This window comes from Somniosus microcephalus, chromosome 1, assembly GCF_052327205.1.
Source record: "Somniosus microcephalus isolate GS21.2 chromosome 1, FLI_Smic_1.0, whole genome shotgun sequence".
In the NCBI taxonomy this organism is placed as follows: Eukaryota; Metazoa; Chordata; class Chondrichthyes; order Squaliformes; family Somniosidae; genus Somniosus; species Somniosus microcephalus.
The window spans coordinates 333,467,060-333,479,734 of NC_140987.1; positions in this window are offsets into that span (position 1 = coordinate 333,467,060).

The window sequence follows — 12,675 nt, forward strand, 5'->3', positions numbered from 1 at the left end:
GTGTTTGGGTGAAGTGTGTGAGTGAGTGCGGTGCAATGTGTTTGGGTGAAGTGTGTGAGTGAGTGCGGTGCAATGTGTTTGGGTGAAGTGTGTCAGTGAGTACGGTGCAATGTGTTTGGGTGAAGTGTGTGAGTGAGGTGCAACGTGTTTGGGTGAAGTGTGTGAGTCAGTGCGGTGCAATGTGTTTGGTTGAAGTGTGTGAGTGAGTACAGTGCAATGTGTTTGGGTGAAGTGCGTGAGTCAGTGCGGTGCAATGTGTTTGGGTGAAGTGTGTGAGTGAGTGCGGTGCAATGTGTTTGGGTGAAGTGTGTGAATGAGCGCGGTGCAATGTGTTTGGGTGAAGTGTGTGAGTGAGTGCGGTGCAATGTGTTTGGGTCAAGTGTGTGAGTGAGTGCGGTGCAATGTGTTTGGGTGAAGTGTGCGAGTGAGTACGGTGCAATGTGTTTGGGTGAAGTGTGCGAGTGAGCACGGTGCAATGTGTTTGGGTGAAGTGTGTGAGTGAGTGCGGTGCAATGTGTTTGGGTGAAGTGTGTGAGTGAGCGCGGTGCAATGTGTTTGGGTGAAGTGTGGGAGTGAGTGCGGTGCAATGTGTTTGGGTGAAGTGTGCGAGTGAGTACGGTGCAATGTGTTTGGGTGAAGTGTGCGAGTGAGTACGGTGCAATGTGTTTGGGTGAAGTGTGTGAGTGAGTGCGGTGCAATGTGTTTGGGTGAAGTGTGTCAGTGAGTGAGGTGCAATGTGTTTGGGTGAAGTGTGTGAGTGAGTGCAGTGCAATGTGTATGGGTGAAGTGTGTGAGTGAGTGCGGTGCAATGTGTTTGGGTGAAGTGTGTGAGTGAGTGCGGTGCAATGTGTTTGGGTGAAGCGTGTGAGTGAGTGCGGTGCAATGTGTTTGGGTGAAGTGTGTGAGTGAGTGCGGTGCAATGTGTTTGGGTGAAGTGTGAGTCAGTGCGGTGCAATGTGTTTGGGTGAAGTGTGTGAGTGAGTGCGGTGCAATGTGTTTGGGTGAAGTGTGTGAGTGAGTGCGGTGCAATGTGTTTGGGTGAAGTGTGTGAGTGAGTGCGGTGCAATGTGTTTGGGTGACGTGTGTGAGTGAGTGCGGTGCAATGTGTTTGGGTGAAGTGTGTGAGTGAGTACGGTGCAATGTGTTTGGGTGAAGTGTGCGAGTGAGTGCGGTGCAATGTGTTTGGGTGAAGTGTGTGAGTGAGTACGGTGCAATGTGTTTGAGTGAAGTGTGTGAGTGAGTGTGGTGCAATGTGTTTGGGTGAAGTGTGTCAGTGAGTGCGGTACAATGTGTTTGGGTGAAGTGTGTGAGTGAGTGCGGAGCAATGTGTTTGGGTGAGGTGAGTGAGTGCGGTGCAATGTGTTTGGGTGAAATGTGTCAGTGCGGTGCAATGTGTTTGGGTGAAGTGTGTGTCAGTGCGGTGCAATGTGTTTGGGTGAAGTGTGTGAGTGAGTACGGTGCAATGTGTTTGGATGAAGTGTGTGAGTGAGTGCGGTGCAATGTGTTTGGGTGAAGTGTGTGATTGAGTGCGGTGCAATGTGATTGGGTGAAGTGTGCGAGTGAGTGCGGTGCAATGTGTTTGGGTGAAGTGTGTGAGTGAGTGCGGTGCAATGTGTTTGGGTGAAATGTGTGAATGCGTGCGGTGCAATGTGTTTGGGTGAAGTGTGAGTGCGGTGCAATGTGTTTGGGTGAAGTGTGTCAGTGACTGCGGTGCAATGTGTTTGGGTGAAGTGTGTGAGTGAGTGCGGTGCAATGTGTTTGGGTGAAGTATGTCACTGAGTGCGTGGCAATGTGTTTGTGTGAAATGTGTGAATGCGTGCGGTGCAATGTGTTTGGGTGAAGTGTGTGTGTCAGTGCGGTGCAATGTGTTTGGGTGAAGTGTGTGAGTGAGTGCGGTGCAATGTGTTTGGGTGAAGTGTGTGAGTCAGTGCGGTGCAATGTGTTTGGGTGAAGTGTTTGAGTGAGTGCGGTGCAATGTGTTTGGGTGAAGTGTGTGTCAGTGCGGTACAATGTGTTTGGGTGAAGTGTGTGAGTGAGCGCGGTGCAATGTGTTTGGGTGAAGTGTGTTTTTGAGTGCGGTGCAATGTGTTTGGGTCAAGTGTGTGAGTGAGTGCGGTGCAATGTGTTTGGGTGAAGTGTGTGAGTGAGTGTGGTGAAATGTGTTTGGGTGAAGTGTGTGATTGAGTACGGTGCAATGTGTTTGGGTGAAGTGTGTGAGTGAGTGCGGTGCAAAGTGTTTGGGTGAAGTGTGTGAGTGAGTGCGGTGCAATGAGTTTGGGTGAAGTGTGTCACTGAATGCGTGGCAATGTGTTTGGGTGAAGTGTGTGAGTGAGTGTAGTGCAATGTGTTTGGGTGAAGTGTGTGAGTGAGTGCGGTGCAATGTGTTTGGGTGAAGTGTGTGAGTGAGTGCGGTGCAATGTGTTTGGGTGAAATGTGTGAATGCGTGCGGTGCAATGTGTTTGGGTGAAGTGTGTGTGTGAGTGTGGTGCAATGTGTTTGGGTGAAGTGTGTGAGTGAGTGCGGTGCAATGTGTTTGGGTGAAGTGTGTGTGTGAGTGCGGTGCAATGTGTTTGGGTGAAGTGTGTGAGTGAGTGCGGTGTAATGTGTTTGGGTGAAGTGTGTGAGTGAGTGCGGTGCAATGTGTTTGAGTGAAGTGTGTGAGTGAGTGTGGTGCAATGTGTTTGGGTGAAGTGTGTCAGTGAGTGCGGTACAATGTGTTTGGGTGAAGTGTGTGAGTGAGTGCGGAGCAATGTGTTTGGGTGAGGTGTGTGAGTGAGTGCGGTGCAATGTGTTTGGGTGAAATGTGTCAGTGCGGTGCAATGTGTTTGGGTGAAGTGTGTGTCAGTGCGGTGCAATGTGTTTGGGTGAAGTGTGTGAGTGAGTACGGTGCAATGTGTTTGGATGAAGTGTGTGAGTGACTGCGGTGCAATGTGTTTGGGTGAAGTGTGTGAGTGAGTACGGAGCAATGTGTTTGGATGAAGTGTGTGAGTGAGTGCGGTGCAATGTGTTTGGGTGAAGTGTGTGATTGAGTGCGGTGCAATGTGTTTGGGTGAAGTGTGCGAGTGAGTGCGGTGCAATGTGTTTGGGTGAAGTGTGTGAGTGAGTACGGTGCAATGTGTTTGAGTGAAGTGTGTGAGTGAGTGTGGTGCAATGTGTTTGGGTGAAGTGTGTCAGTGAGTGCGGTACAATGTGTTTGGGTGAAGTGTGTGAGTGAGTGCGCAGCAATGTGTTTGGGTGAGGTGAGTGAGTGCGGTGCAATGTGTTTGGGTGAAATGTGTCAGTGCGGTGCAATGTGTTTGGGTGAAGTGTGTGTCAGTGCGGTGCAATGTGTTTGGGTGAAGTGTGTGAGTGAGTACGGTGCAATGTGTTTGGATGAAGTGTGTGAGTGAGTGCGGTGCAATGTGTTTGGGTGAAGTGTGCGAGTGAGTGCGGTGCAATGTGTTTGGGTGAAGTGTGTGAGTGAGTACGGTGCAATGTGTTTGGGTGAAGTGTGTGAGTGAATGCGGTGCAATGTGTTTGGGTTAAGTGTGCGAGTGAGTGCGGTGCAATGTGTTTGGGTGAAGTGTGTGAGTGAGTGCGGTGCAATGTGTTTGGGTGAAGTGTGTCAGTGAGTATGGTGCAATGTGTTTGGGTGAAGTGTGTGAGTCAGTGCGGTGCAATGTGTATGGGTGAAGCGTGTGAGTGAGTGCAGTGCAATGTGTTTGTGTGAAGTGTGTGTCAGTGCGGTACAATGTGTTTGGGTGAAGTGTGTGAGTGAGTGCGGTGCAATGTGTTTGGGTGAAGTGTGTGAGTGAGTGCGGAGCAATGTGTTTGGGTGAAGTGTTTGAGTGAGTGCGGTGCAATGTGTTTGGGTGAAGTGTGTGTCAGTGCGGTGCAATGTGTTTGGGTGAAGTGTGAGATTGAGCGCGATGCAATGTGTTTGGGTGAAGTGTGTGAGTGAGTGCGGTGCAATGTGTTTGGGTGAAGTGTCTGAGTGAGTGCGGTGCAATGTGTTTGGGTGAAGTGTGCGAGTGAGTGCGGTGCAATGTGTTTGGGTGAAGTGTCTGTCAGTGCGGTACAATGTGTTTGGGTGAAGTGTGTGAGTGAGTGCGGTGCAATGTGTTTGGGTGAAGTGTGTGAGTGAGTGTGGTGCAATGTGTTTGGGTGAATTGTGTGAGTGAGTGCGGAGCAATATGTTTTGGGTGAAGTGTTTGAGTGAGTGCGGTGCAATGTATTTGGTTGAAGTGTGTGTCAGTGCGGTGCAATGTGTTTGGGTGAAGTGTGAGATTGAGCGCGCTGCAATGTGTTTGGGTGAAGTGTGTGAGTGAGTGCGGTGCAATGTGTTTGGGTCAAGTGTGTGAGTGAGTGCGGTGCAATGTGTTTGGGTGAAGTGTGCGAGTGAGTACGGTGCAATGTGTTTGGGTGAAGTGTGTGAGTGAGTGCGGTGCAATGTGTTTGGGTGAAGTGTGTGAGTGAGTGCGGTGCAATGTGTTTGGGTAAAGTGTGTGAGTGAGTGCGGTGCAATGTGTTTGGGTGAAGTATGTCACTGAGTGCGGTGCAATGTGTTTGGGTGAAGTGTGTGAGTGAGTGCGGTGCAATGTGTTTGGGTGAAATGTGTGAATGCGTGCGGTGCAATGTGTTTGGGTGAAGTGTGCGTGTGAGTGCGGTGCAATGTGTTTGGGTGAAGTGTGTCAGTGAGTGCGGTGCAATGTGTTTGGGTGAAGTGTGTGAGTGAGTGCGGTGCAATGTGTTTGGGTGAAGTATGTCACTGAGTGCGTGGCAATGTGTTTGTGTGAAATGTGTGAATGCGTGCGGTGCAATGTGTTTGGGTGAAGTGTGTGTGTCAGTGCGGTGCAATGTGTTTGGGTGAAGTGTGTGAGTGAGTGCGGTGCAATGTGTTTGGGTGAAGTGTGTGTGCGAGTGCGGTGCAATGTGTTTGGGTGAAGTGTGTGAGTGAGTGCGGTGCAATGTGTTTGGGTGAAGTGTGTGAGTGAGTGCGGTGCAATGTGTTTGGGTGAAGTGTGTCAGTGAATGCGGTGCAATGTGTTTGGGTGAAGTGTGTGAGTGAGTGCGGTGCAATGTGTTTGGGTGAGGTGTGTGAGTGAGTGCGGTGCAATGTGTTTTGGTGAAGTGTGTCAGTGCGGTGCAATGTTTTTGGCTGAAGTGTGTGTCAGTGCGGTGCAATGTGTTTGGGTGAAGTGTGTGAGTGAGTGCGGTGCAATGTGTTTGGGTGAAGTGTGTGAGTGAGTGCGGTGCAATGTGTTTGGGTGAAGTGTGTGAGTGAGTGCGGTGCAATGTGTTTGGGTGAAGTGTGTGTCAGTGCGGTGCAATGTGTTTGGGTGAAGTGTGTGTCAGTGCGGTGCAATGTGTTTGGGTGAAGTGTGTGTCAGTGCGGTGCAATGTGTTTGGGTGAAGTGTGTGAGTGAGTGCGGTGCAATGTGTTTGGGTGAAGTGTGTGAGTGAGTGCGGTGCAATGTGTTTGGGTGAAGTGTGTGAGTGAGTGCGGTGCAATGTGTTTGGGTGAAGTGTGTGTCAGTGCGATGCTATGTGTTTGGGTGAAGTGTGTGTCAGTGCGGTGCAATGTGTTTGGGTGAAGTGTGTGTCAGTGCGGTGCAATGTGTTTGGGTGAAGTGTGTGAGTGAGTGCGGTGCAATGTGTTTGGGTGAAGTGTGTGAGTGAGTGCGGTGCAATGTGTTTGGGTGAAGTGTGTGAGTGAGTGCGGTGCAATGTGTTTGGGTGAAGTGTGTGATTGAGTGCGGTGCAATGTGTTTGGGTGAAGTGTGCGAGTGAGTGCGGTGCAATGTGTTTGGGTGAAGTGTGTGAGTGAGTACGGTGCAATGTGTTTGGGTGAAGTGGGTGAGTGAATGCGGTGAAATGTGTTTGGGTTAAGTGTGTGAGTGAGTGCGATGTAATGTGTTTGGGTGAAGTGTGTGAGTGAGTGTGGAGCAATGGGTTTGGGTGAAGTGTGTCAGTGAGTATGGTGCAATGTGTTTGGGTGAAGTGTTTGAGTCAGTGCGGTGCAATGTGTTTGGGTGAAGTGTGTGAGTGAGTGCGGTGCAATGTGTTTGGGTGAAGTGTGTGTCAGTGCGGTACAATGTGTTTGGGTGAAGTGTGTGAGTGAGTGCGGTGCAATGCGTTTGGGTGAAGTGTGTGAGTGAGTGCGGTGCAATGTGTTTGGGTGAAGTGTGTGAGTGAGTGCGGTGCAATGTGTTTGGGTGAAGTGTGTGAGTGAGTGCGGTGCAATGTGTTTGGGTGAAGTGTGTGAGTGTGTATGGTGCAATGTGTTTGGGTGAAGTGTGTGAGTTAGTGCGGTGCAATGTGTTTGGGTGAAGTGTGTGAGTGAGTACGGTGCAATTTGTTTTGTGAAGTGTGTGAGTGAGTGCAGTGTAATGTGTTTGGGTGAAGTGTGTGAGTGAGTGCGGTGCAATGTGTTTGGGTGAAGTGTGTGTCAGTGCGGTGCAATGGGTTTGGGTGAAGTGTGTGAGTGAGTGTGGTGCAATGTGTTTGGGTGAAGTGTGTGAGTGAGTACGGTGCAATGTGTTTGGGTGAAGTGTGTGAGTGAGTGCAGTGCAATGTGTTTGGGTGAAGTGAGTGAGTGCGGTGCAATGTGTTTGGGTGAAATGTGTGAGTGAGTGCGGTGCAATGTGTTTGGGTGATGTGTGTGAGTGAGTGCGGTGCAATGTATTTGGGTGCAGTGTGTGAGTGAGTACGGTGCAATTTGTTTGGGTGAAGTCTGTGAGCGAGTATGGTGCAATGTGTTTGGGTGAAGTGTGTGAGTCAGTGCGGTGGAATGTGATTGGGTGAAGTGTGTGAGTGAGTATGGTGCAATGTGTTTGGGTGAAATGTGTGAGTGAGTGCGGTGCAATGTGTTTGGGTGAAGTGTGTGAGTGAGTGCGGTTCAATGTGTTTGAGTGAAGTGTGTATCAGTGCGGTGCAATGTGTTTGGGTGAAGTGTGTGAGTGAGTGCGGTGCAATGTGTTTGGGTGAAGTGTTTGAGTGAGTGCGGTGCAATGTCTTTGGGTGAAGTGTGCGAGTGAGTACGGTGCAATGTGTTTGGGTGAAGTGTGTGAGTGAGTGCGTTGCAATGTGTTTGGGTGAAGTGTGTGAGTGAGTGCGGTGCAATGTGTTTGGGTGAAGTGTGTGAGTGAGTGCGGTGCAATGTGTTTGGGTGAAGTGTGTGAGTGAGTGCGGTGCAATGTGTTCGAGTGAAGTGTGTGAGTGTGTGCGGTGCAATGTGTTTGGGTGAAGTGTGTGTCAGTGCGGTGCAATGTGTTTGGGTGAAGTGTGTGAGTGAGTGCGGTGCAATGTGTTTGGGTGAAGTGTGTGTCAGTGCGTTGCAATGTGTTTGGGTGAAGTATATGAGTGTGTGCGGTGCAATATGTTTGGGTGAAGTGTGTGAGTGAGTGCGGTGCAATGTGTTTGGGTGAAGTGTGTCAGTGAGTGCGGTGCAATGTGTTTGGGTGAAGTGTGTGAGTGAGTGCGGTGCAATGTGTTTGGGTGAGGTGTGTGAGTGAGTGCGGTGCAATGTGTTTGGGTGAAGTGTGTGAGTGAGTGCAGTGCAATGTGTTTGGGTGAAGTGTGTGAGTGAGTGCAGTGCAATGTGTTTGGGTGAAGTGTGTCAGTGCGGTGCAATGTGTTTGGGTGAAGTGTGTGAGTGAGTGCGGTGCAATGTGTTTGGGTGAAGTGTGTGAGTGAGTGCAGTGCAATGTGTTTGGGTGAAGTGTGTCAGTGCGGTGCAATGTGTTTGGGTGAAGTGTGTGTCAGTGCGGTGCAATGTGTTTGGGTGAAGTGTGTGAGTGAGTGCGGTGCAATGTGTTTGGGTGAAGTGTGTGAGTGAGTGCGGTGCAATGTGTTTGGGTGAAGTGTGTGAGTGAGTGCGGTGCAATGTGTTTGGGTGAAGTGTGTGAGTGAGTGCGGTGCAATGTGTTTGGGTGAAGTGTGTGAGTGAGTGCGGTGCAATGTGTTTGGGTGAAGTGTGTGTCAGTGCGGTGCAATGTGTTTGGGTGAAGTGTGTGTCAGTGCGGTGCAATGTGTTTGGGTGAAGTGTGTGAGTGAGTGCGGTGCAATGTGTTTGGGTGAAGTGTGTGAGTGAGTGCGATGCAATGTGTTTGGGTGAAGTGTGTGAGTGAGTGCGGTGCAATGTGTTTGGGTGAAGTGTGTGTCAGTGCGATGCAATGTGTTTGGGTGAAGTGTGTGTCAGTGCGGTGCAATGTGTTTGGGTGAAGTGTGTGTCAGTGCGGTGCAATGTGTTTGGGTGAAGTGTGTGAGTGAGTGCGGTGCAATGTGTTTGGGTGAAGTGTGTGAGTGAGTGCGGTGCAATGTGTTTGGGTGAAGTGTGTGAGTGAGTGCGGTGCAATGTGTTTGGGTGAAGTGTGTGATTGAGTGCCGTGCAATGTGTTTGGGTGAAGTGTGCGAGTGAGTACGGTGCAATGTGTTTGGGTGAAGTGTGCGAGTGAGTACGGTGCAATGTGTTTGGGTGAAGTGTGCGAGTGAGTGCGGTGCAATGTGTTTGGGTGAAGTGTGTGAGTGAGTACGGTGCAATGTGTTTGGGTCAAGTGGGTGAGTGAATGCGGTGAAATGTGTTTGGGTGAAGTGTGTCAGTGAGTATGGTGCAATGTGTTTGGGTGAAGTGTTTGAGTCAGTGCGGTGCAATGTGTTTGGGTGAAGTGTGTGAGTGAGTGCGGTGCAATGTGTTTGGGTGAAGTGTGTGTCAGTGCGGTACAATGTGTTTGGGTGAAGTGTGTGAGTGAGTGCGGTGCAATGCGTTTGGGTGAAGTGTGTGAGTGAGTGCGGTGCAATGTGTTTGGGTGAAGTTTGTGAGTGAGTACGGTGCAATGTGTTTGGGTGAAGTGTGTGAGTGAGTGCGGTGCAATGTGTTTGGGTGATGTGTGTGAGTGAGTGCGGCGCATTGTGTTTGGGTGAAGTGTGTGAGTGAGTACGGTGCAATTTGTTTTGTGAAGTGTGTGAGTGAGTGCAGTGTAATGTGTTTGGGTGAAGTGTGTGAGTGAGTGCGGTGCAATGTGTTTGGGTGAATTGTGTGTCAGTGCGGTGCAATGGGTTTGGGTGAAGTGTGTGATTGAGTGTGGTGCAATGTGTTTGGGTGAAGTGTGTGAGTGAGTACGGTGCAATGTGTTTGGGTGAAGTGTGTGAGTGAGTGCAGTGCAAAGTGTTTGGGTGAAGTGTGTGAGTGAGTGCGGTGCAATGTGTTTGGGTGAAATGTGTGAGTGAGTGCGGTGCAATGTGTTTGGGAGAAGTGTGTGAGTGAGTGCGGTGCAATGTATTTGGGTGCAGTGTGTGAGTGAGTACGGTGCAATTTGTTTGGGTGAAGTCTGTGAGCGAGTATGGTGCAATGTGTTTGGGTGAAGTGTGTGAGTCAGTGCGGTGCAATGTGTTTGGGTGAAGTGTGTGAGTGACTGCGGTTCAATGTGTTTGGGTGAAGTGTGTATCAGTGCGGTGCAATGTGTTTGGGTGAAGTGTGTGAGTGAGTGCGGTGCAATGGGTTTGGGTGAAGTGTTTGAGTGAGTGCGGTGCAATGGTTTTGGGTGAAGTATGCGAGTGAGTACGGTGCAATGTGTTTGGGTGAAGTGTGTGAGTGAGTGCGTTGCAATGTGTTTGGGTGAAGTGTGTGAGTGAGTGCGGTGCAATGTGTTTGGGTGAAGTGTGTGAGTGAGTGCGGTGCAATTTGTTGGAGTGAAGTGTGTGAGTGAGTGCGGTGCAATGTGTTTGGGTGAAGTGTGTGAGTGAGTGCGGTGCAATTTGTTCGAGTGAAGTGTGTGAGTGTGTGCGGTGCAATGTGTTTGGGTGAAGTGTGTGTCAGTGCGGTGCAATGTGTTTGGGTGAAGTGTGTGAGTGAGTGCGGTGCAATGTGTTTGGGTGAAGTGTGTGTCAGTGCGGTGCAATGTATTTGGGTGAAGTATATGAGTGAGTGCGGTGCAATGTGTTTGGGTGAAGTGTGTGATTGCGTGCGGTGCAATGTGTTTGGGTGAAGTGTGTGAGTGAGTGCGGTGCAATGTGTTTGGGTGAAATGTGTGAGTGAGTGCGGTGCAATGTGTTTGGGTGAAGTGTGTGAGTGAGTGCGGTGCAATGTGTTTGGGTGAAGTGTGCGAGTGAGTGAGGTGCAATGTGTTTGGGTGAAGTGTGCGAGTGAGTACGGTGCAATGTGTTTGGGTGAAGTGTATGAGTGAGTACGGTGCAATGTGTTTGGGTGAAGTGTGTGAGTGAATGCGGTGCAATGTGTTTGGGTTAAGTGTGTGAGTGAGTGCGTTGCAATGTGTTTGGGTGAAGTGTGTGAGTGAGTGCGGTGCAATGTGTTTGGGTGAAGTGTGTCAGTGAGTATGGTGCAATGCGTTTGGGTGAAGTGTGTGAGTCAGTACGGTGCAATGTGTTTGGGTGAAGTGTGTGAGTGAGTGCGGTGCAATGTGTTTTGGTGAAGTGTGTGAGTGAGTGCGGTGCAATTTGTTCGAGTGAAGTGTGTGAGTGTGTGCGGTGCAATGTGTTTGGGTGAAGTGTGTGTCAGTGCGGTGCAATGTGTTTGGGTGAAGTGTGTGAGTGAGTGCGGTGCAATGTGTTTGGGTGAAGTGTGTGTCAGTGCGGTGCAATGTGTTTGGGTGAAGTATATGAGTGAGTGCGGTGCAATGTGTTTGGGTGAAGTGTGTGATTGCGTGCGGTGCAATGTGTTTGGGTGAAGTGTGTGAGTGAGTGCGGTGCAATGTGTTTGGGTGAAATGTGTGCGTGAGTGCGGTGCAATGTGTTTGGGTGAAGTGTGTGAGTGAGTGCGGTGCAATGTGTTTGGGTGAAGTGTGCGAGTGAGTGAGGTGCAATGTGTTTGGGTGAAGTGTGCGAGTGAGTGCGGTGCAATGTGTTTGGGTGAAGTGTATGAGTGAGTACGGTGCAATGTGTTTGGGTGAAGTGTGTGAGTGAATGCGGTGCAATGTGTTTGGGTTAAGTGTGTGAGTGAGTACGTTGCAATGTGTTTGGGTGAAGTGTGTGAGTGAGTGCGGTGCAATGTGTTTGGGTGAAGTGTGTCAGTGAGTATGGTGCAATGCGTTTGGGTGAAGTGTGTGAGTCAGTACGGTGCAATGTGTTTGGGTGAAGTGTGTGAGTGAGTGCGGTGCAATGTGTTTGGGTGAAGTGTGTGTCAGTGCGGTGCAATGTGTTTGGGTGAAGTGTGTGAGTGAGAGCGGTGCAATGTGTTTGGGTGAAGTGTGTGATTGCGTGCGGTGCAATGTGTTTGGGTGAAGTGTGTGAGTGAGTGCGGTGCAATGTGTTTGGGTGAAGTGTGTGAGTGAGTGCGGTGCAATGTGTGTGGGTGAAGTGTGTGAGTGAGTGCGGTGCAATGTGTTTGGGTGAAGTGTGTGAGTGAGTACGGTGCAATGTGTTTGGGTGAAGTGTGTCAGTGAGTACGGTGGAATGTGTTTGGGTGAAGTGTGTGATTGAGTGCGGTGCATTGTGTTTGGGTGAAGTGTGTGAGTGAGTATGGTGCAATGTGTTTGGGTGAAGTGTGTGAGTGAGTGTGGTGCAATGTGTTTGGGTGAAGTGTGTCAGTGAGTGCGGTGCATTGTGTTTGGGTGAAGTGTGTGAGTGAGTGCGGTGCAGTGTGTTTGGGTGAAGTGTGTGAGTGAGTGCGGTGCATTGTGTTTGGGTGAAGTGTGTGAGTGAGTGCGGTGCAATGTGTTTGGGTGAAGTGTGTGAGTGAGTGCAGTGTAATGTGTTTGGGTGAAGTGTGTGAGTGAGTGCGGTGCAATGTGTTTGGGTGAAGTGTGTGTCAGTGCGGTGCAATGTGTTTGGGTGATGTGTGTGAGTGAGTGCGGCGCATTGTGTTTGGGTGAAGTGTGTGAGTGAGTACGGTGCAATTTGTTTTGTGAAGTGTGTGAGTGAGTGCAGTGTAATGTGTTTGGGTGAAGTGTGTGAGTGAGTGCGGTGCAATGTGTTTGGGTGAAGTGTGTGTCAGTGCGGTGCAATGGGTTTGGGTGAAGTGTGTGAGTGAGTGTGGTGCAATGTGTTTGGGTGAAGTGTGTGAGTGAGTACGGTGCAATGTGTTTGGGTGAAGTGTGTGAGTGAGTGCAGTGCAAAGTGTTTGGGTGAAGTGTGTGAGTGAGTGCGGTGCAATGTGTTTGGGTGAAATGTGTGAGTGAGTGCGGTGCAATGTATTTGGGTGCAGTGTGTGAGTGAGTACGGTGCAATTTGTTTGGGTGAAGTCTGTGAGCGAGTATGGTGCAATGTGTTTGGGTGAAGTGTGTGAGTCAGTGCGGTGGAATGTGATTGGGTGAAGTGTGTGAGTGAGTATGCTGCAATGTGTTTGGGTGAAATGTGTGAGTGAGTGCGGTGCAATGTGTTTGGGTGAAGTGTGTGAGTGAGTGCGGTGCAATGTGTTTGGGTGAAGTGTTTGAGTGAGTGCGGTGCAATGGTTTTGGGTGAAGTGTGCGAGTGAGTACGGTGCAATGTGTTTGGGTGAAGTGTGTGAGTGAGTGCGTTGCAATGTGTTTGGGTGAAGTGTGTGAGTGAGTGCGGTGCAATGTGTTTGGGTGAAGTGTGTGAGTGAGTGCGGTGCAATTTGTTTGAGTGAAGTGTGTGAGTGAGTGCGGTGCAATGTGTTTGGGTGAAGTGTGTGAGTGAGTGCGGTGCAATTTGTTCGAGTGAAGTGTGTGAGTGTGTGCGGTGCAATGTGTTTGGGTGAAGTGTGTGTCAGTGCGGTGC